Source organism: Triturus cristatus, chromosome 11 (genome assembly GCF_964204655.1).
Source record: "Triturus cristatus chromosome 11, aTriCri1.1, whole genome shotgun sequence".
Classification (NCBI taxonomy): Eukaryota; Metazoa; Chordata; class Amphibia; order Caudata; family Salamandridae; genus Triturus; species Triturus cristatus.
In genome coordinates, this window is record NC_140594.1 from 407,881,723 (window position 1) to 407,905,776 (window position 24,054).

A 24,054-nucleotide genomic window follows, 5' to 3' on the forward strand; every position below is an offset into this window, starting at 1 on the left:
GCTCTCAACGCCTTGGTGTACTGGTTCTTCCTCTTGAATCCAGCATGGGGGACTCTGAATTTTACACTGTAGCCTTTCAATTGCTCCATCGTGTAGCCTTCCAGTCTCTCCCAATCCACCTCATCTATTCCAGAAATCACAGAGAGTGCTCTCCCAGCGGAGAGTGAGCTAGGCATGGTTGCAGTAACGGCAGATGTCTCAACAAAGTTCAACAAATGAAAACCTGTGGCTGCGTTATTTGGTCTGCTCTCACTATCTGGTGATTAATAATTCACTGTATGTAAATTACAAGTGCAAATCCGAAATCCCACCCGCTGCCAACAATGTCAGAGTCGGGGATCTCTGGTTGGCGCAAGGTTGCCCTTGTGTCAAGCAGGAACCCTCTCCTCCACGTCAGGGCGCAGGATAACCCCTTTTGAATGACCCTTGCTCACCTTCTAGGTGCGTGGCGTGAGCAGCCAAGGCGATTCCTCAGGCGTTGTTGGTTAAGCACTTACAATCACACACACAGTAAATACATCAATCCCCCCAGAAACGGACACCAGACTTGGATATATATAAAAATACGCTTCTTTATGTAAAAATAGGTATATATATCTCAGCAGACTTAACACAAGACCAATAACGTTTTCGCTATGCCACCAGGTTATAAAGTAGGCAACTGTTCTTGGTTCGTAGTTTCAAATGGATACTTTGTAGTCTCTTGCAAATGTTCCTTGTAGTTCCAGTACTCACAGAGATCGGCTCCTGCTAACGGGGAAATAAGGCGTTGCGGGCCCCGAGCCCGATACTGGAACTTCTTTCGTGACGTGGAGAGTCGGCACAGGTCGGTGCGACTCTCAGCTTGGGAAGTGTTCTTGGGTCCTCAATCAGCAGGTGTGGGCAAGTAGGCAGGCGCGGCCCGCGACCCTTTAGCACGGCGGTGCAGGGGGGTCTCCACAGCGGGGGCGGCGCGGCCTGAGGTGTCCGGGGATAGCGAAGCGGGGTCGCAGGGCACAGTCAGTGCAGCTGGATGACCCGGCGTAGATCACAGTCGTCGGACGGTTTCCGGCGGGAGGGGTGATAGCGCGGTCAGCGCGCTCCAGTGGCAGGCGGTGACAGGGATGCAGGCAACCTGGCCCGGGGACAGAGAGCGGCTCTGGACGGAGCGGGGCTCTCACGGGTTTGAGGCAGGCAAGCTTCTGAGTGTCACGGCCCTAGGAGGGGCGATGAGGGGCGCAGTCTCTTTCCAGCGGGATGCACACACGGCTCGAATTGGAGGACGAGCAAAAAGCACAGAGAACCCACTGGTCCTGGGGTTCAGTTCAGGGGGCAAGCTCAGATCAAGCCCTTGGAGAATGTTCAAGCACAAAGTAGCAAAGTCTTTTCAGTAGTCTCTTCCTCTCCTTTCTCAGCAAGGCAAGCAGCAGGCCAGCTCCTCCAGCGTCTCCTTCTCCTTCTAGTCGGGCAGAGGTTCTTTGTGGTAAACAGGATTCTGATTTCTTAGGAGCCAGGCTCCTACTTTTATACCATGATTCTTTTGTTCTTTAGCGCCAGGGGGCCTAGGCCTGGCTCAGTCCAGTTCTGGAGCACTTTGTTATGGTGACTCTGCTCTTTCCTTTCAGCAGCAGGGCAGAGACATCAGCCGCCCCACAGGGGGTGGCGCCGGCTTTGTGGTGGCAGAGTACAGGTCTATTCAAGAGTCAAGGTGTACTCCTCCCACCCATCCTGGTGTCATCTCCCGGCCCACCACCTGGCAGCCAACCTGTCTCTGGGGATCCCCCCACCCTGCTCCTTACTGTTGCTAGGCAGATCACACACACACACACACAGCAGAGGCGGACTGAGATGGTCAGGTCAGTAAATACTAACTTTCTAAAAGTAGTATTTACAAACCCAGGATATTAAAATAAACTTGACTACAAGAAGTATTTTATTATCCTGAGTTCAGGCATACTAAACTTGACACTCTACCATGCTCTCTGAGTCCACTGGGGTCACCGCGTTGGCGTGATCCCAGCAGCCCATTCTGGCCTATGGAGAGCAGGTAGCCTTCAATAGTGAGAAACGAAAAGGGCTGTAATTCACTACTAAGACATGCCACACATCAGGGCATGTCCTACCTTATGCCTACAATGCACCCTGCCCTTGGGCCTACCAGAGGGGTGGCTAATATGTAGGTAAGGGAAGGTTTAGGGACTGGCAAGTGGGGGCACTTGCGCAGTCAGCGCGACGGTCCCGGACCGCGCACAGGGTCTGCGGTGGCAGACCCTAGACACATTTTACAAGGCCGCTTCCGTGGGTGGCGCAACCAGCGCTGCAAGCCCACCAGCAGCATTGGCATTCACAAGCCCTGGCACCCCTGGTGCACTTTACTGGGGACTGACAGTGAATCCAATAAACCAATCATGAACATCAATTACAGGTACACTTTACCTAGGGAGCACTTGCACTGCGGCACGGATTAGCCGTGGCGCAGTGCCCTGAGCGGACAACACCAGCAAAACAATCGAGGCACACCATCAAAAAGTGGAAGGGAAACTCACGCCAAGGTGCCAGGTCTAACAGCTCTTAGGCAATTTGTGGATGACATATTGTGTCTGTCTATCCTATTTGCTGGATCTGTTTGTGGCCAGTGCACCCAGTGGTTTGTTACTGCAATTTGAGCTGGTGATGGTATTTTTGACTCCATATTTATGTCACATGATATTTTGGAATCAACGTTTGTGCCCATTTTCAGAATGTCCCTTTTCCCATGAAAAATGTGTGTGCACAACTAACAGTGATTTAATCCGCTCCGGCTCAAAGGGACCATAAGCACAATTAAAAAAATAGTGGTCAATACTCTGGGCTTAATTAGGATGTTAGGCTGATGACACCATAGCGGTCCGGAACCGCCCGACCATAGGTCGGTAGTTCCTACCGCAGCATTACGATGCGACTGCCCATAAGGCACTCGCAAACATCCATTTGTCAAGGTAAGCTTGTGTGGCAGGCGGAAAAAAAAGCCTGCAGCACATGCTTCCATAGACAAATGGATGTTTGTAAACATCCCTGCACCATGTGGTAGGCACTTCATGGTGCCTGCCACACGGTGCAGGGATGTTAAGGAGGGCCATGCTGAAAAGGCCGACATGAAAAGGCTATTGGAAAATGCCATCATAATCCAAAGGCGGAGCCGAACCTGACTCCGCTGTCATTAGGGGATTATGGTGGGTTCCAACGCACCAACGGGCTCCTTGAGCGTTGACGAAAGCAACGCGGACGGTCCCTCCTCAAGATGTCTCCACCCGCCGCATCATAATGAGGCGGGCGAACTGTAGGGACACATGTAGGTGGGTCCGACACCGATGTGCCGTCGGTGTCGGACCCACCAACATCATAAGCAGTTCCTCTATGTACAAAATGCCCACCTCTGAAAATATGTTTTTCAACTTTGTGAAGGAATCCTATCTCTAACAGGGGCACATTTACAGGGTCATATCTTAAGGTTTATTTTGCCACAAAACCAGTTGGTACTTAACTATCAAATTGCCTTTTTCTGTTTATGAACAAAGGACGCACCAGACCCTTTTTGGAAGCCTAGTTTTGTGTCCCACATGCACCGACGTACAACATTTGGGCTTCTCAAAAATATTTTTGTTAACATTGTGAAAGTCTCATATAATTAAAGTGGGCATGTTTTGAGGTATTTAATTTCAGGCAAAACATTTGTACATCGGACAAAGTGACTTGTTCTTACACAATGAGCATACCAGCTCAGTTCAGGTACTCAATTTGTAAGACTCATGTATATGATTTAACTCTGTCTAAAACTCTTGTAGTTAACATGGGCATGTTTGAGAATGTGCCATTTTCCATGAAGAAGACAGTTGCACCACTGCCAAACTACCTTACGCTACACTTAGACAAATAAAGCTTTGTTTAAGAATTCCTATTTCATGGAACCACCCGCATCCAACCACATTGGCTATGGTAGCAACAGGTGAGCATGATCGGACGCAAAACAGGAAGCTCCCATATATGTGACGATGGCTGTCCACAGAGACATGCCAAAATCTGGCATGAATGGTGGGAATATTACAGGTTGGACGTAGGCATGCTGAATGCTTCTTGATGCTATGTACTGAAAGTTTTATAGGAATGTTGCACATTGCCCAGGGAGGCTGGCTCCTCATGTTGCTTTTAATTTTATAGGTTGAGATTGTATGAAAAGCCCACTAAAATTAATTATCAAAGAATTCCTATTTTATGCCCCAAATTTAAAATGTGGGTTCTCAAAAGGATTTCTTAACTTTGTGAAAGTTCCCCATGTTTAACAGGATCACATTTTGATAATGTGTCTTTTCCCATCTAAAAGCGGTTCTACCAATGCCAATGGGATTTGTTCTACTCTTGCAAAAAGTGATGCCTAGCCCCATTTGGAAATTCAGCTGTATGTTCCACTTACAGAATTTGTGTTCTTAAAAACAACAAATGTTTTAACTTTGTTAAACAAGGCTTATGTCTGTATATGAAGGTATTTATAGAGTGAGAGCATAGGTGACTAGAAAGAGCCCCAACAGCAGGTGAAGGAAATAGTCTGAGAGAAGGAAGAGCTTTGGGAGGAGAGGCCCAGTATAGTCTAAAATTTCTCCGCCAATTATCAATGGGGTAATTCCAGTATAGCCACTGTGGAGGCTGGAATACCACTATTATCACATCACATAACTTCATTTCAATTGTGTGGATAAAGTGCACATTTACACTTGGGGGAATCTTGGTGCTGAATAACTGATGTTTATTGTTATCCAAGCCAATGACACTCATTGTATCAATCTTGGAAGGGAACAAAGCTTAGTGAAGCAGCAGAATTCAAACATGTGAGTGGAAGGTCAAGCACAAGCTCAAGTGGATACATTTGTTTACTAAGCCACCAGTCTAATACGATCTGCTTGGGGTCTTTAACATAACTATCAATACACACATCACTATGGAAACCTGAATGTGATTTTAATCATACTCTATCACTGTGGGGACTTAAACATCACTGTAATCATACACTATCTCTTTGGGGACCTGAGCATCAATATAATTGATCACACTCTACCTTTGCGAGAAATTGAATTTAATTATCATCACGCACTATCTCTTTGGGGACTGTGGTAACACTATAATCACACTCCATCTCTGTCGGGACCTGGCCATTCCTATAATCATGTACTATGTCTACGGGGACCAGGCCATTAATATAATCAATCACACACTGTCTTTGCTGGGAATTGAATGTATCATCATACACTATCTCTGTGGGGACCTGGCCATCAATATAATCAATCACACACCATTGTTGCAGGGAATTGAACATGAGTATCATCACACACTAGCTTTGTGAGGACTTGGGAATGTCTGTTATCACACACTACCTCTATGGTGACCTGGGCATCAATATAATCAATCACACACCACTATCTTTGCATGGGGTTGAATGTGACAATCATCATACACTATCTCTGTAGGGACCTGGCCATCAATATAATCAATCACACACTCTTGATATCTGGAATTGAACATGAGTATCATCACATATTATCTCTGTGGGGTCCTGAACATATCTATATTCACACACTGTCACTGTGGGACTTAAACATCAATGTGATCATACACTATTTTTGTGGTGACCTGGGCATCCCTATAATCAACCACTATCTCTGTGGGGGACCTGGGCATCAATATAATCAATCATACACCATTGTTGCATGGAATTGAACATGAGTATCATCACACATTATCTCTGTGGGGACCTGGGAATGTTTGTTATCACACACTACCTCTATGGGGACCTGGGCATCAATATACTCAATCACACACTATCTTTGCATGGTATTGAACATGAGTATCATCACACATTATCTCTGTGGGGACCTGGGAATGTCTGTTATCACACACTACCTCTATGGGGACCTGGGCATCAATATAATCAATCACACACTATCTTTACATGGAATTGAACATGAGTATCATAATACACTATCTCTGTGGGATCCCAGACATCAATATAATCAATCACACACCATTGTTGCAGGGAATTGAACATGAGTATCATCACACACGATCTCTGTGGGGACCTGTGAATGTCTGTTATCACAAACTACCTCTATGGGGACCTGGGCATCAATATAACCATTCACACTCTACCTTTGCGAGAATTTGAATGTAATTATCACCACCCACTATCTCTTTGGGGACTGTGGCAATACTATAATCCCACAGCATCTCTGTCGGGACTTGGCCATCTCTATAATCATATACTATGTCTATGGGGACCAGGCCATTAATATAATCAATCATACATTATATTTGCCGGTAATTGAATGCGAGTTTCATCACACACTATCTCTGTGGGTACCTAGCCAACAATATAATCAATCACACACTATTGTTGCAGGGAATTTAACAGGAGTATCATCACACACTCTCTCTGTGGGGACATTGCAATGTCTATAATCACACACTACCTCTGTGGGGACCTGGGTATCAATATAATCAATCACACACTATCTTTGCATGAAATTGAACATGAGTATCATAACACGATCTCAGTGGGAACCCGGGCATCAATATAATCAATCACACACTATTGCTGTGTGGAATTGAACATCAGTATCGTCACATCTCTGTGACTATATCTGTGGGGACCTGGGCATGTCTATAATCCCACACTATCTCTTTGGGGGCTTAGGCATCGACATAAACACACATTAATTCTGTGGGGACTTGAATTTGACTATCATCACACCCTATCTCTGCAGGGGCATCAACATGTCTATCATAAAAGACTGCCCCTACAGGGAGTGAACTTGACAGTTATTACACACTTTCTGTACAGGTCTATAATCACTATGTCTTTGGGGATGTGGGCATCCCTATTCTCACACACTATCTCTTTGGGGACCTTTGCTTCACTATAATCAGTCAATCTGTGCAGGTACCTGGGCAGCACTATAACTGCATGCTATTTCTGCAGGGATCTGAGCATGAATATTATAATACACCAACTTTCCAGAAACTTTAACATTACTATTACTCTCAGTATATGGGGGCTTGAACATGACTATCATAACGCTCTCTATATGGTGACTTAAATTACTGTAATCACACACTATCTCTATGGGGACTTTAACATAACTTTACTCATACACTATGTTTTCGGCTATAATCACACAGTAGCTCTACGGGGAATTGAAAGTTGCTATAATTAAAAGCTATTTCTGTGGGAATCTGGGCATTCCTGTTATGACATACTATTTCTGCATGAATGTCAACATGGCAATCATCGTACACTATCTCTATAGGGACTTGAACTTGACTATCATAACACTGTCTATGCTGGGATTTGAACATGACTATAATCACACACTATCAATGCGGGGATTTGGGAATTACTCTAATATCACACTATTTCTGCATGAACAGCAGCATGACTATCATCATACACTATCTCTAGGGGGACTTAAACCTGACTAAAACCAAAATCTATGGGCCTCATTATGAGTTTAGCGGTGCAGGAGTGAGACCGCTCTGCTTCCCACACCGCCAAACCCATGGACAAACTGCCCTCCAGATCAGGAGTTTTCTCCTGTCTGGCAGGCGGTTCTTTGGCATTCCCAGGGTGGTGTGAAATAGGCACAGAAAAGGGAACGTCAACGGCAGTACCAGCATGGCATGGACTTCTGCAGTCCATGCCGTGCAGGTACTGGTGTGCATGCACACAGGGGGCCACATTGCATGAAGTATAAGAGGGCCATGTAGGACCCCCTTTGTTTCCTCACCGCCACACTTTTCATAGCGGTCACACCGCCAAGAAAAGTGTGGCTTTGAGGAAACTCATAATATGCTTGACGGGGTTGCAGCGGCCCCACCAAGCATATTGCAGCTTCAATACCGCCACGCTGCCGCCAGGGACCTCTAATCCCTGGTGGTTATGGTGGTCCCAGGGCGGCCTGCCTGCCCTGGTCATGATGGGCTGCCACTACTGCACCCCCACGAGTCTGGCGGTCTGTGGACTGCCGGACTCGTAATAAGGTCCTATGTCTGTTGGGATCTGGACAAGAGTATAATCAGACACTAACTTTGGAGGATTTGTACATGACTATAATCACACACTCTCCGTTCAGTGACCTGGCCATCACTGTAATGATACCCTATCTAATGTGACTTCAACATAACTATCATCACACACTGTCTCTGGGGGGGTTTGAGTATGCTGATTATCACGCACTCTCTCTGGGAACTTGAGTACTGCTTTAATCACACACTATCTTTGCGGGATATGAACATAACGATCACTGTGAGGACTTGAACATAAATATCATTACACACTATGCCTACGGGGATTTGAGAATGAGTATTAACTAAACACTATGGACCTCATTTGGATGTTGGTGGGACCGCCACCAACAGGCCATCGGTGGCAGTCCCACCAACATCCAGGCCCGATGATCCGACAGCCGCATTACAATATGGATGGTCAGACCGCAGCGGTCTGGGGGACAGACCTCTGCTTCTTACAGGATCAAGGATCCCATCGGGGCGGCAGTCAGACTCCTATCCCTACCATGAGCGATTAGAATGTCTCTTTCTGACTGCCTTTAAATGTGGTCCGACCACCATGGAAAAGCAGCCGGAAAGGGACTTTGGGAGCCCCCAGCAGGGCCCAGTCCCCCACACATCCATGCATCATGTGCGAGGCACCACATGGTGCCTGGCACACGGAGCATGGATGTGCACAAAGTGCCTTTTACTACTGCGGCTTGTGCTGCAGCCCTTTTCCTGGGTCGCAATGCAAGCCGTTGTAGGAAAAGGCACTTTCTGACTGCCTGCACGGTCGTCTCATCATAATAGGGCAGGTGGGACCGCCGACTCTTCTGTGATGGCAGTTGGATGCTCTTCTGACCGCCATTGTGATAAGGGCCTATATCTGTGGGGGCCTGGTAATCAATATAATCATGCACTATCTCTACAGGCTTTGAATATGATTATCACCACACACACTCTCTTCCAGCTCTAGAGCATTACTATAATTACGTGGCATATCTTTGGGGACATTATTGCACAGCCATACAAAGATGATGCATAGTGGTGAAGTTGATGAAAAATAACTAGTTCATCTCAAATTTCTTTCCAATTTGACCACATTGTAGGATCTTTGGCCTCTGAATTACTTTAACTATGTTATTTTCTTATCTCTTAAAGTTTGCGAATACTCAGCAATAGGCTAGATTTCTGTGAATCCCTTTTCATAGACTTGATATGCTATAATTTTCAGCTGAGAAATGCATTATAATTAAAATTATTTTTCTGTGTGCTCCTGGGACACAATGAGCTATCGATATACGAGTAAGCTATCATGTAATTTAGGTACAGCACTGTAATATTGCATTTCAACGTTTATCTATTAATGTATCAAATCAAAAATAATTATTATTAAGTAAGTCCCCACAAGGAATGTAACACACATTTAAGTCCCCATAAGGAGGGTTCTGTGCGCGTGAATTAAGAACAGCATATTTGCAGATCTGCAGAAGGATCCTGAATTATTAATGGTTTTTTTTATTTCTGATATTGCCATATTTTTTAAACATTTGGAAAGGTTAGTCTCCACAAAGCAGGTGTCTACACAGTGTCCCCACAAAACAGCAATCTGACTGTAGGGAAGTCCAAGGTCAGTTTGCTGAGCTATTTTCCTTGTCTCTTGGTCAGACAACATGGTGTACCCATGTGGTGGACACTGGTGGCAGCCTCCCTGTCAAAAATAAGATTTACAGGCTGCATTACGACTGAGGCCAGCAAGATGTTAGAGCTTGGGATTATTGAACCCTCTGACAGTCCTGGGCCAACCCAACTCACGGATACTGATCCCTAAGCCTCATTCCAAAGGTGGAAAACCTGAAATTAGGTTTTTGTGTATTACAGGGGTTTAAATGTCGTTACTAAAACTGATGCTCACCCCATTCCAAGAGCAGATGAATTAATTGACAAGCTAAGTACAGCCAGGGTTTTTAATACCTTTGACTTAACATCAGGGTACTATCAGATTGGAATCATCCAGGGAGCAAAGGAGAGGACAGTATTTTCGACCCCACAAGGCCACTACTAATTAAGAGTGATACCTTTTGGATTAAAATATTTGACTGCCACCTTCCATAGGTTGGTGAATCAAGTAATTTCGGGCCTGGATGACTTTAATGCAGCACATCTAGATGACATAGCTGTCTTTAGGTCCACCTGGGTTAATCACCTAACTATCAAAGCCAGTAAGTGCCAGATAGGGCAGACCTCTGTTGTGTACTTGGGCCACCTTGTTGGTCGAGATCAAGTCCAACCTCCTCAGCCCAAGATCAAGACTATTCTGGAGTGGGAGGCTCCCAAAACTCAGGCTCAAGTCAGGCATTCCTTGACTTGACCAGATACTACAGGAGGTTTGTGAAGGGCTATGGGACCATTGTGGCCCCACTTACTGAACTTACCTCCAAAAAGCAGCCTAAGAAGATCATCTGGACCACAGGATTCCAAAAGGCTTTTGAAACCCTGACTGAGGCTATGCATTCAGCACGTGTACTGAAGGTACCTGACTATGGAAAGGAGTTCATTGTCCAAACAGACGCCTCTGAACATGGGATTGGGGCACTGTTGGTACAAACAAATAATGAGGGGAGTATCAACCAGTTGCCGGTTGCCCATATCAGCAGGCAACTCCCCCCTTGAAAACAGCGTTGCCGAGTGCCATCGAGGGGGAAGCCTTTGCTGTGGCTTGGTGCCTGAAGAAGCTGAGACCCTACTTGTTTGGGGGTCACTTAAGGGTTCAAATCGACCACAGCAGGCTCTCAGATGGCTAATGCAGATGAGAGGGGAGAACCGCAAACTGTTGAAGTGGTTCATATCCCTACTGGGTATGGACTTCACAGTGGAACACAGACCAGGGACTCACCATGCCAATGCAGATGGCCTTTCTAGGTTTCTTTCACTTAGATGATGAGAACTACAAGGGAATAGGTTAGTTGCTCATCACCTTTCATCTGGGGGAAGGCTCATGTAGGAAAGTGCCATTTTTATGGCTACTTCCCCACTTTTTGCTCTAAATGCTGATGGTTATGACTCTGATAGTGCACTGAAGTCTCCTGCCCTGGGTGCTCTCTCAAAACTGTTATGTTATGTTCAACTTGGTAATCACAAATTGTCAAAGACTTCACCCCCTTATAAGTCCCTAGTATATGGTACCAGGGGTACCTAGGGCATAGGTGGTAGAGGGGTCCCTAGGGCTGCAGTACAGTTTTGTACCACCCTGAGAGACCCAAGTAAACTACCGACAGAAGGCCTGCCATTGCTGACTGCAGGAGCAGTGCAAACTGCACAAGCTTGACTGCCCTCACAATGTGTGGTACAATCAATGCACTAATTTTAATATATGTCAGGCACCCCTAAGGAAGGCATCCTGAGGCCAGGAAGCGGGATGCATTATATCAAAGGTATGGACATATAAGTGTAAGTGTATATGTTCCTAATGCAAATGAGGTATACTCTGCACCTGTTTCAAAGCTCTTGAAACTGCCTGATTGAAACTCGTCCTAGGGTATCTCTTGTTTCCCCCAGACAGAGGGACCCCTGTGGAAGCCTGAAGCACCCTCAGACTCCCCTGGACTAGTGGTACTGGTACACTGTAAACTGCAGGTAAAACAATGCTCTGTATCCAAAGAATCCCTGGCTATCAGGCCCTCCGAGGGATCGCCCAAATCCGGATGATCTAGTGCATTGTGAGAACTGTAGTCCTTCCTTTTATGAAGTTACAGACAGCTACTGCGCGCCTCTGGAGGATCAGAGTTTGAAATTACTTTCTGCTCTACTTACCGCTGCCCAGGCTTGTTGGTCGCCAGTCCGGCAACTGTACCCTTTAATTGATTGACACAGCATCAAGAGGAAACTCCGTCCAACCTTCGACCAACATCAGCAACCACTCCATTGTGTCTTTTTGCATCTTTTTTTTCCACAGCATTGTTTCGGTGATAAAAGCAGCTCTCCCACCACTCCTGTTCAGCATCAGGGACAGCCAGGACAACTCTGCACCTAGGCTCTACTGGCCAGGTAAAATTGCACTGACTCTTGTGGCTTGGTTCTGGGACCCGCATCACCTCTACCCTGCAAGGGTACCACACAACTCAACCTACAAGTGACTGATTGTCACTAGGGATGTTTCCGATTGACCGCCATGATAATGTTTCACTGTATTGTTCTGCACTGATTTTATATTGCTTCAAAAGTCTATAACTCCAGTTATTTGTATGATATTCTGTTCATTTTGGTGTCTAAATTAAGATAAAAATACACCCTATTTTTAGAAATCAGTGTCAGATTTCTCTTGTGAATTGTGTCAATTACTTATCATCCATGTTGGTACTCTGAAATGATTAACACATGTAAGGATTTATTAGTGTGAATCCAAGGACCATCTTTGGGGTATTGTGATAGTATTACATGGTGAGGTCTCACCCCCACGCCACATAACACTCCACTTTCCTACTACTATGTTCTGAGGCATGCAGCCTTATATTTGGAGGGTTGCTGTCTTATGTTTGGAGCGGTGTTGTCTATTGCTTAAGATGATGCAGTCTTATGCCTGGATCGATGCAGTTTCATATTTGGAGGAATTATGCAGTCTATTGTTTGGAGGGTGTACCGTCTCATTCTAGAATGAATGCAGCCGCATGTTAAGAAAGTTGCAGTTTCATGTTTGAAGGAATACTGGCTCGTGGTTTAGGAAATGCTGTACCATGTTCTGCGGGACGCTGTGTTATATTTGGTGGTATGAAGTTGCATGTTTGAAGCTGTTTCGTCTATTACCTAATACAATGCAGTCTCATGCTTGGATTGATGCAGTCTCATATTTTGAAGGATGATGCAATCTCATGTTTGGAGGGTGTACAGGTCCATGTTTGAGGACATGCAGTCTCTTGTTTGAAGGCATGCTATCTCGTGGTTGAGGGAATGCTTGGCCATGTTCTGAGGGATGCTGTGCTATATCTGGAGGTATGCAGTCTCAAGTTTGGCGCTGTGTTGTCTGTTGCTCAAGACAATGCAGCCTCATGCTTGGATTGATGCAGTCTCATATTTGGAAGGATGATGCAATCTCATGTTTGGAGGGCGTACAGTCCCGTGTTTGAAGACATGCAGTCTCATGTTTGAAGACATGTACTTTCATGTGTCATGGCATGCTGCCTCATGGTTGGGGGGTGTTGACTCATCTTTGGTGTGTTGCCGCCTCTTCCTTGGGGGTGTGGGGTCAGTCTCTAGCTTTGCGGGATGTAATTTTGCCTTTGAAGTTGCGCAGTCTCATGCTTGAAGCAATGCAGTCTCATGTCTGAAGATATGCAGTCGTCTCATGCTTGAAGACAGACTGTTGCGTTTGGATAGGTGCATTGTCTTGTTTGTGGTACAGTTTCATGCTCAGATGAATGCACTCTCATGCTTGGATGGAAGCAATTTCATGCTCAGTTGGATGCACTGTCATGCTTAGATGAATGCAGTCTCATGCTTGGATGGATGCAGCCTCATGCATGGATGGATGCAGCCTCATGCTTGGATGGAAGCAGTCTCATGCTTGGTTTTATGCAGTCTCATGCTCAGATGATTGCAGTCTCATGCTTGGATGTATGCAGTCTCATGCTTGGATTTATGTAGTCTCGAGCTCGGATGGATGCAGTCTTACGCTTGAATGGATGCAATCTCATACTTGAGGGGATGCAATCTCCAGCCTGGAGAGGGTGCTTTGTTGTAGTCGAATAGATGTATTCTCCTGTTGGGAGGGACACAGTCTCTTGCTCAGAAGGATGAACTCTCTTGCTTTGGGTGCAGTCTCGTGCTTGAAGGGGTACAGTCTCGTGTTTGGAGTGAAACAAGCTTGTTGCCGTTTGGGATGCAATTCTGTCTTTGAAGGGGCACAGTTTCAAGCTTAAAGGGAGGTTGTCTCATGTTTCAGGACACGCAGACTTGTGTCTGAAGACATGCAGTCTCCTGTTTAAAGGTAAGCTGTCTCATGCTTGGAAGGATGTCCTCTCATGTTTGGTAGGATACAATCTCATGTTTGAATGGGTGCAGTGGACTATCCAGCTTAAAGAGATGCAGTCTCATGTTTAAAGACATCCAGTTTCATGTTTGAAAGCATGCTGTCTCGTTGTTAGGGAAATGCTGACTCATCTTTGAATGAGGTGCAATCTTATGGTTGGAGGGAGTCTCTTGATTGGAAGTTTGCAGTGTCTTGAATGGAGGCAATGCAGTCTCATTCTTGTATGGATGCAGTCTCATGCTTGGGGATGCAATCTTGTGTTACAATGAGTGCAGGGCAGTCTCCATCTTAAAAGGATGCTGTCTCATGTATGAAGACATGGAGTCTCCTGTCTGAAGGTGTGCTGTCTCATGCTCTGAAGGCTTCCATCTCATGATTAGAGGGATGCAATCTCTTACCTGAGAGGTTGCAGTCTTCTGTTCCGAGAGGGGCAGTCTCAAGCTTGAAGGGTTGTAGTCTCGTGTTTGGAGGTATGCTGTCTCATGTTGAGTGGAGGCAGTCTCTTACTAGTATGGGTGCAGCCCATTGCTTGGAGGGAAGCAGTGCTTAATTTGAACTGGTGCTTTCTGGTGCTCAGCACAGCCACCTAATCCTCGGCACTGGTGCTTATAGCACCAGTTAAGGACACACTTATTTAGAAGCACATGATTTTCCTGCAGACTCACAGGATGTTGAGCCACGATAAGACTGGAACCGGGTTCTCCAGCTCCGAAATCAGCAGCTCTACCCATTAGGCCAAGTCCTCTCCAGGTTAATAACTGCCGGGGCTCTAGTCAGGAGGCAGCTTGCACCAGCACATTTCTCCTGTTGGCGCTGCTGTAGAAGTGAGATATCTTATCTGTCTCACTGGTGCAGGGTCACCCTTGCTCTACGGGTTCACAAAATGAGGATCGACATTGGAATGGAACAAAACACAAGTTTATTACATCTCATGAGAGAGTCCGTCGTACAGACACTACAAGTGCCTGAGAGGGACTGATAACATGGTTTCAAACCTATCTTTTATACATTTTTGGTACAGTAAGACAAGCACAAAACCCCCTTTGTCATTGTCACATAATGCTTACACCACCCCTTTTGGCATTTTTACATAATGCGTACATGCTGAACTGTTGAATCCTGATAAACCCCTACCCACGTCATCTTTGTAGATAGGCAAGGGAGGTTACAGGCGTTGGTGGGCTAACAGATTGCAAAAACAATAGTTTATGGACAGAATGTAGAACAATGTCATACATTCACCCCAGTACAGAGATCTGGGCCTAAATCCATCGTTTTTTTGCTCACCATGCCGTTCCAGTTTGAACCCAGCCATATGCAAATCAGTCTTGACCCTGTGCCTCATGGGAACAGTCCAGCCCGAACTGCCAAGCCAGGTCCTCCTTGAACTGGAACCAAGCATCCTAGGACCGGTTTCAGATTATACATGTGTGCACTTTGGCCCTTCAGCAGGCCAGGACTCCTTACTGTGGCATGCAAGTATTATCAGTACAACCAGCTTTCCAGTGAACATGTAACTTCTGACTTTATGAAAGTCCTCGCAGAAACACAAAAATGAGGGCTGGTAGACAAAATGGAAGAGAAGTAGAGGCTAAATTAACAGAATATATTTGTTACCGTTCAACACTGTCTCCTGAGGAGAGCCCAGCATTTTTTATTTTACAAATTAACCACTGGAGGGAAGCAGTATCTTGTTTGCATGGAAGCAGTCTGTTGACTGGAGAGGGGTGGGGGGGGGTGGGGGGGGGGGGACTTAGTTGCCGAGGACAACCAAGAGCCTGCCATTTGCAGGCTTTAGGGATGACCACAGGGCACGTGGTCATTGCATTCTGATCTGCTTGGGCCCTCCCCCCTTGATCGTTGCAGGCAGCAAAGATGGCGGATTGTGTTCTTTTCTCCATTCTACATTATAAGGATTATAAATATAATGATGCAAAAATTGTGTTTGAAAAGGCCCATAAAAATAATCAAATGTAAGTGGTTTTGTGTTGAGTTTTGTAGTGGAGGAAACCGGGATACAGTCTACAGCCCAAAAATGTTTACACTGGGCCTGCACATATGTGCTACCCACCAAACAGTCTCATCGCTCAAAAAAATAGAGGCACACAAAGGATACAGATACACTGAAACACACAACCATATAGTCAAGCACATACACACATGAGAATGACACACACACTGAGGGTTGGTGGAGTTGGCAGGGTGCCATTACGTGGATTTCCACGGAGTTGCCTAAAAACTCAGTGGAATTCCGCTCTGCCCCCTGCATGCAGCATAATGCAAGCAGCAGACCTGGAGGATTGCTGCCCCTCAGACTGCCACCTGCTAGGCCTACCTGGGGCGTTCTCCGCTGTGCCAAGGCTGTCCTCCTCCTCCTGGCTGTCTCCTCTCTTCATCCGTGCAAAACCCCTAAGCTGTGTGTTTTGGGAGGACTGTGCATGCGCGCTAGTGTCTGGCACGCTAACTTGGGTGCACAAAAGGGTGTCAATGGAGGGGACAGGTGAAGTGTCCAATGTATACATAGGGTGAGGGCAGCATGAGGGACCGCACCAGCAGGCGTCTCATTGGTTGTATACTTGAAGGACAGTGACAATATGTTTGGAGAGAATGTTGAGGCTGTCAGTTCCTTAAGAGCCAATGAACAAAGTAGATATGGCGAAGCTGATAGGGCTGGGAGGGTGTGATTGCTCTTTGAGTGTCTTAACCTGGGAGGGGCTTCCAGAAGTTGGGAACAAAGCAGGCGGAACTTTGTTTGGAGGTTGGAGGGATCTTACATACTGCATACCTTGCATACTGCTTAATACCAGGCAATAGTCCATACATTGGGAGAAGAATCCTGAGTCGTTTTTCAGGGGGGCCCTGATGGACCTAGGAGGGTCACCCCTGATATCAGCTCCCTCTGCTCTGCCTTTGTCTCATTACGTTTTGCCTGTACCCTGCAGTAAGGGACAGAAACCTTAAGTCACACCAGGGCAGGTGAAAGACAACCTAAGTAACACTGCCAAATTATCCAGATCCATCAGTGATGTGTTGATGCAGTCTAGGTTTTTTTCTTTGAATTCTGGGACTTGTAGTCTTGTTTATTCTATAATGAAAGATGACTAAACGCCCAAGAATTAAAATGAGAAACACCTAGACTGGAGCAGCACATCACGCATGGACCTGAGAAACGTGGCAGCTATGCCTAAGACTCACTGGAAAAGTATAAGCACCCCAGAGTGACAGACAGTAACGATTCTTCTAGAAACTCACTACAATGAGATAGAGAACTAGATATGTTATGAATCTGGTGATGGATGATGACAGTAAAGATTGTTCTAGAAACTCACTGCAGTGAGATAGAGAACTAGGAGAGATATTTACAAGAAAATGCTGGAGCACAGTGTTACGCCAAATTTGGGAATTTGAGGCGGAAAGCCGAGAGCTTTTTTAACTTGTTCTACAACTTATTTTTAAAAAAACTTTATTGTCACTTTACCTGTGTGCACTTGCTTCTTGGCTTCTTTGATTTCCTGCGCAGCGGAGTTTCGCTGCCGCAGCCCCCACAAGCTTTTCCCGCCGCCAGCTCGGAGAGGACCGAGGCCACGCCCCCTTGCGAGGCCACGCCCCCCTGCGAAGCCACGCCCCCCACGCCACCCTTCAAAAGCGCTGATTGCTAGCGCTCGCAGCCCAGACAGACTGTGCTCTTGAGGCGGAAAGCCGAGAGCTTTTTTAACTTGTTCTACAACTTATTTTTAAAAAAACTTTATTGTCACTTTACCTGTGTGCACTTGCTTCTTGGCTTCTTTGATTTCCTGCGCAGCCGAGTTTCGCTGCCGCAGCCCCCACAAGCTTTTCCCGCCGCCAGCTCGGCGAGGACCGAGGCCATGCCCCCTTGCCAGGCCACGCCCCCACGCCATCCTTTCACTCCCAATAAATAATGTGCATCTCTCGGACGCGCAGCGGATGAGCGCAGCGGGCGCGCCGTCTGCGCGCCGAAGGCGCGCCTAAGGCAAGCCCGTCTGCGCCCGTCCGCGCCAGACCGAGCCATGGGGCATGGCACTCTGTTCCGCCCATCACTTATTCAGCCCAATCCCTTAGGGATCTTCAATATCCCGCATTTACGGCTCCCCCTACCGCCATCCGACGTACAACTGCCCTTGGCATCTCGCGCCATTACCAACTCTGCTTAGATGGACATCTACCCCCAGGTACGCCTAGCAGGAGCTCCACTTCAATCAGGGTACTCTACCTAAACACCCGCTCGCTAGTGAAACACTCCGAGGACATTTTTGTTCTCCTGTCTAACTCCAACCCCGACCTGCTCTTGCTTACGGAGACCTGGCTAACCTCCGAGGCTCTCCCTGATATCCTGGCAGCCCTCCCCCTGATTACTACATTCTCCATACCGACCGCCCTGACGACCGGCCAGGGGGAGGGGTGGCAGCCATTATATCTAAACGTCTTACCTCTATCTCCTCTAATTCCCTTGTCTTACCGGGGGTTGAGAATTTACTTTTTAGCGTACAAACCGACACTGGCACCCTCACCTTTCTCCTATTATACCGACCTCCCCACTCTATGCCCTCCTTCCCCTTCATCCTGAGTGAACAACTATCCGCGTTATTAACAGTGCACTCTGACTTCGCCATTTTCGGTGACCTAAATTATTGGTTCAACAACCCCAATGCTGGCCCTCACGCCACTGAGCTCTTTGAGACTCTTGCGAACCTGAACCTCACTCAGCATGTCTCTCATCCTACCCATATCAAGGGCCATATTTTAGACCAGATTTGGTCCTGTAATCTGGCCCTGTCTTCACCAGCTATTCTCCCCTGTACCTGGTCTGACCACCACCTGGTGGATACTACCATCACAGTCACCGGCCAGACTTTCACTCCCCTAATGGCCGGGGGACAGTCACGAAAATGGAACACCTATGATGCCCAGGGCTTTCTTTCCGCCCTTATCGAAACTTGTCCCGATCCTCACCCTTCCAGCGACATCGATCATCTGGAACAGGAAATAGGTTCCTGGCTGGAGTCCGCCAGCGACCAGTTCGCCCCCCTGGTCACTTTCCCTTGTACCAGGCATCGGTACTCTCACAGGTGGTTCTCCGACGACCTTAAGACTCTGAAATTAAAAACTCGCCAGTCAGAACGCACTTGGAGGCGCGACTATTCTGACTCAGCCAGACAGGCCTACCTGGCTACACGTAATAACTATAAATCTGCTATTAGGTCAGCAAAAATGGAACACTTCTCCAATCGGATTGCTTCAGCTACAAATAAATCCAAGGAAGTGTTCAGAGTTCTAAACGAGCTAACCACTGATGAAAGATCTCTTCCAGCTCAGACCCCTACTCAGGCCACCTGTGATACTTTGATCTCCTTTTTTTTGGAAAAAGTCATCAAAATTAAAAAATCTATCCCTCCCCCCGCCCAGCTTCCTCCTCTGGACCCTTCCCTCAATAACACCTTGACCTTCACTTCCTTTCCTGTCTTAGACACGACCTCCTTAGCGGAACTTGCCACCCGTGTGAAATCGGGCTCCCCTAATGATTGCTGCCCTCCCTATGTTCTGCGTAGCATCTGCCTTAATCTGCCAGATAGCATCTTACACTTACTCAATAGATCACTCGCCAGTGGCAGTGTCCCCACCTCTTTTAAGGAGGCCATCTTAGTGCCCCTTCTTAAGAAGCCGGGTGCTGACCCTGCCGAGCCATCGAACTATCGTCCCATCTCCCTCCTTCCCTATTTCTCTAAAATCTTGGAGGGCCATGTCACCCGCTGCCTATCAAACTTTGTTGAATCTTCCCAGTACCTCGAGCCTAACCAGGCGGGCTTCCGACCTGCCCACTCGACCGAGGCGGTCATTCTGGCAGTTCTTGATACTCTCAGGAGCAACGCTGACGTCGGGAATCCCCAAGCCCTCGTCCTTCTGGATCTGTCCGCCGCGTTCGACACGGTGGACCATAACATCCTTCTCCACCGTGTCGGGCAGGCTGGCATCCGAGGCCCTGCTCTCGAATGGGTCAGATCCTTCCTTACTGGAAGAACACAGGCAGTTCGCCTGGGCCCTTATATGGCCAAAAAATCTTCTACGCCCTGTGGAGTCCCTCAGGGCTCCTCCCTCTCTCCGCTTCTATTTAATTTGTATCTCCGGCCACTGATTCAATCCCTCCTCAAATGGGACATCACAATCTTCAATTATGCTGATGATTTGCAGCTCGTTTTCTCACTTAATTCCCCACTAGCTATCAATACGTTCCACGCAGTAATGATCCACATACAACTCTGGATGGACCAGAATCAATTAAAATTGAACCCAGGAAAAACTGAGCTCCTTCTCCCCGGCCTAAGCCACACCCATTGGGGCCCTCAGTTCTGGCCGCCGGAGCTTGGTTCCCCTCCTACTCCAGCTAAAACAATAAAAAGTCTGGGTGTAATTATCGACGTTGAACTTTCCCTCAAAGCCCAAGTTGGAGCGGTAATTTCATCATGCATGTTCCAACTTCGGAGGATTCGTAAAGTCCGTCACCTTCTCCCCTCTGCGGCACTCACTCAATCTGTCACCTCACTTGTACTCTCTCGTCTTGATTTTTCCAACTCTATTTACCACGGTCTCCCACTCTATCTGCTTAACCGCCTTCAGGTCGTACAAAATCAGGCAGCCCGCTTGATCCACGGATTACCTAGATGGCAATCCGCTAAACCCCTGCTTCACAGCCTCCATTGGCTCCCAATGAATCAAAGGGTCGCCTTTAAGGTGGCATGTCTCACCTTTAAATGTCTTCACTGCCCCAGTCCAGGGTTTCTCAACTCCCTTATCCGACCCTACCGCCCTACACGCAATCTTCGTTCTGCCCGCAATGACTTACTAATTATCCCTAAAAACAAAACCAAGAAATTTGGTGGTCGCCGCTTCTCTCATTTGGCCCCCACTTTTTGGAACTCCCTCCCTCTGTCTATCAAATCTTCCCTCTCTCTTCTTTCATTCAGAAAACTCTTAAAGACCCATCTCTTCCCACCCCTATGTTAGGTTGCTCTGTATTCCGTTTTCTCCTTCCCTGTCTAGCAGCGCCAGGAAGCTTCGGCGTTAGTGCGCTTTACAAATGGCACCTAACATAACATAACATAACATAACATAACATAACCGCACTCTGACATTTTCAAAACGCAGGGATGCACTGTATTTACAAAAATACTGTGCACCCCTGCGTGTCCCCTAGCACTGGTGCTCAAAAAGCTGCCAGGGACCCGTACAGGCACCCTTGCGCCATATTGCAAGGGTGCCTGCGCAGCAGGGGCTATTGTTTATGTGCAGGAAGGGACACCTTCCTGCACATAAACAATCAATAATGGCAATTCGCTCCTTCTAGGTGCACATTCTAAGACCAGGTATTACCTGGCCTTCATTTTTAGCGCTGCCCCAGCCTTGTAAATCTGGGGCAGCGTCAAAAAGCAATGGGTGTTGCAGTAGAACACCTACCGAAACACCCATTGCTCACCCCTTTTTCGCAGCAGACTGCGGCGGAAAGGGGAATATTTACAGGTGGTGTTAAGCCACTTTAAGTGGCTTAGCGTCACCTGGTAAATATGGGGCATGGCGCAACGCCACCGGAGCGTCAGAGAAAGTGACGCTCCAGTGGTGTAAGGGGCTTGTAAATATGCCCATAGATCTGGTATGAATCTGGTGATGGATGATAGATCCTCCAGTGAATGATATATCTCACCCGAGCCAAGACTCACCTATCAGCAGAGACTAAGACATTGCTCCTGTATGTGACTAGTTTGAAATGATCTAACTGTGACTGTTGTTAAAGATAATTAAAACTGGAGCATGACACTGCTGAGTGAGTGTGCGCACGTCTTTGTGTGAATTTTTCTATGTCCCCTGTGCAAGTAAGTTGAGACAATGCGCCTTCTTTATGAAAATGTTATTTATTTCACACGAAGAATGAGAAAATCCTTTATTCTAAATTCATGTGAAAGGGCTGAGCCTTCCCAGCAGCACCATTACCAGAATCCTGTGGGTGGAACACCTATGACATAACAGGCCCTCCAATGTGATGTCACGAGGTCCAGGGTAGTGCATAGGGGCGGCCTCCGCTGCAGCAGACAAGGAGAGGCCACTGACGGGAACATCGGGCAGGATGGGATCGCCTTTTAGGCTTATCAAGGGATCATTGTTGGGATTAAACTATTAGACTTCCTCAAGAAATGTGATTAAACTTGTGTCTTTCGAGCTCCCCCTGTTAAACTGAAACACATGGCCTCACCCATAAAGGGCTGATGTATGATTATGCGTTGCAAACCATTGTAACGTATCCTTGGTATAGAAGGCTAGTAACTAGGCAGCTGCAGCACTGCACTCATGGACACCGGACGGACGGGGAGGACTGCTGCAGGCGGTTGGAGCTGAAGCCAGAGAGAGGCCGAAGCTGCAGCAGGCCTATCAGGGCCCAAAAAGGAAGGGGGTAGGGGTGGGTCTAGGGGCACAAGGTGAGTAAATAAACCATACAAAAAGTGAAAAACGGACTTGAAACCAAACTAAAAACGGACTTGGAATTCCAATTCACTTCCTTTTTTTCACCTTCCACCCCTTCCGATCAACTTCCCTGCCAATTAACTTTCTGTCTCCTCTACTGTCCCAATCCGTTGGGAACCACCACCACTTCCCATTGCTCTTCCCAGTTCTTACCCTCTTTATTTACTCCTTTCCTTTCCTCTTCCCTTTTTCTTTTCTTTTTTTCTTCCTCCTTCTCTTCCCTTACCCCCTTAACTATGGCTTCTAGCCTCTCTGCTTCCATCCCCATCCCTCCCCATGTATCCCATCCCCTTTTCTCCCTCCCCTCAGCTCCCCTCCCTCCCCCTTCTCTTCCTTTTTCTTTCCTTCCCCACTCACCTATCTCATCTTCTCGCCTCCCCTTCTCCCCCTTACTTTCTCTTTCCATCCATTCGTTTCTTCCCTAGATCTTCTATTCTCTCCCGTACCTTTCCTCCCTATTCCCTTTCTCTACATCTTCTATCTTTCTTTTTCTTTCCCTTCATTCCTTCCTTCCCTACCTCTTTTATTCTCTACTGTTCCAAACACAGCCATGCCCTTACCAACCCTCCCTTCCCTACCCTCACACCTCCCTTCCCCTCACCCTCTCCCTCCCCTTCCCTCTTCTTCTCTTCCACTTACTCTTCCCTTCCCTTTCCCCTTTCCCCTCCTTTACTTTCCCCTTTGCCTTCCTTCCCTTTCCTTTTCCATCTGTTCCCATCAACACTTCCCTATCTATCCAATTATCTCCTTACTTTCTCCCCCTTTCTTTTTCTTTCCCCTCATTCCTTCCTTCCCTACCTCTTTTATTCTCTATTGTTCCAAACACAGCCATGCCCTTTCCACCCCTCCCTTCCCTACCCTCCTACCTCCCCTACCCTCGCCCTCTCCCTCCCCTTCCCTCTTCCTCTCTTCCACTTACTCTTCCCTTCCCTTCCCTTTCCCCTTTCCCTCCTTTACTTTCCCCTTCGCCTTCCTTCCCTTTCCTTTTGTTCCCCTTTCCCAGATCCCTCTCCCACTCTGTCCTTTTACCCCTCTCCCTCCCCTTTCACCCACCCTTCCCTTCCTTTCCCTTCCCTCCCTTACTTGGCTTACCTTGCCATTTTGTCTTCCCCTTCCTGTTTCTTCCCACACCCCCTCTCACTTACCTTCCCTTTTCTTCCCTTTCTTTTCCTTCCCTTCACTTTCCCCTTCACCTTCCTTTCCTTCCCTTTTCCCTATCTCCCCCTCTCTGTCCTTCTCCATTCTCACTGTCCTTCCACCCACCCTTCCCCTTCCCCTCACCCTTCCCTTCTCTTCCCTTTCCTTTCCTTTTCTTTCCTTCCCTTCCACCCACTTGTCCCCTCACCCTTCCCTCCCCACATTTCCCTCCCCTCCCCTCCTATCCCCTGTCATTCCCTCCCTTCCTTTCCTTTCCTTTCCTCTCCTTTCTGGGCCTTTCTCCAGCCCAT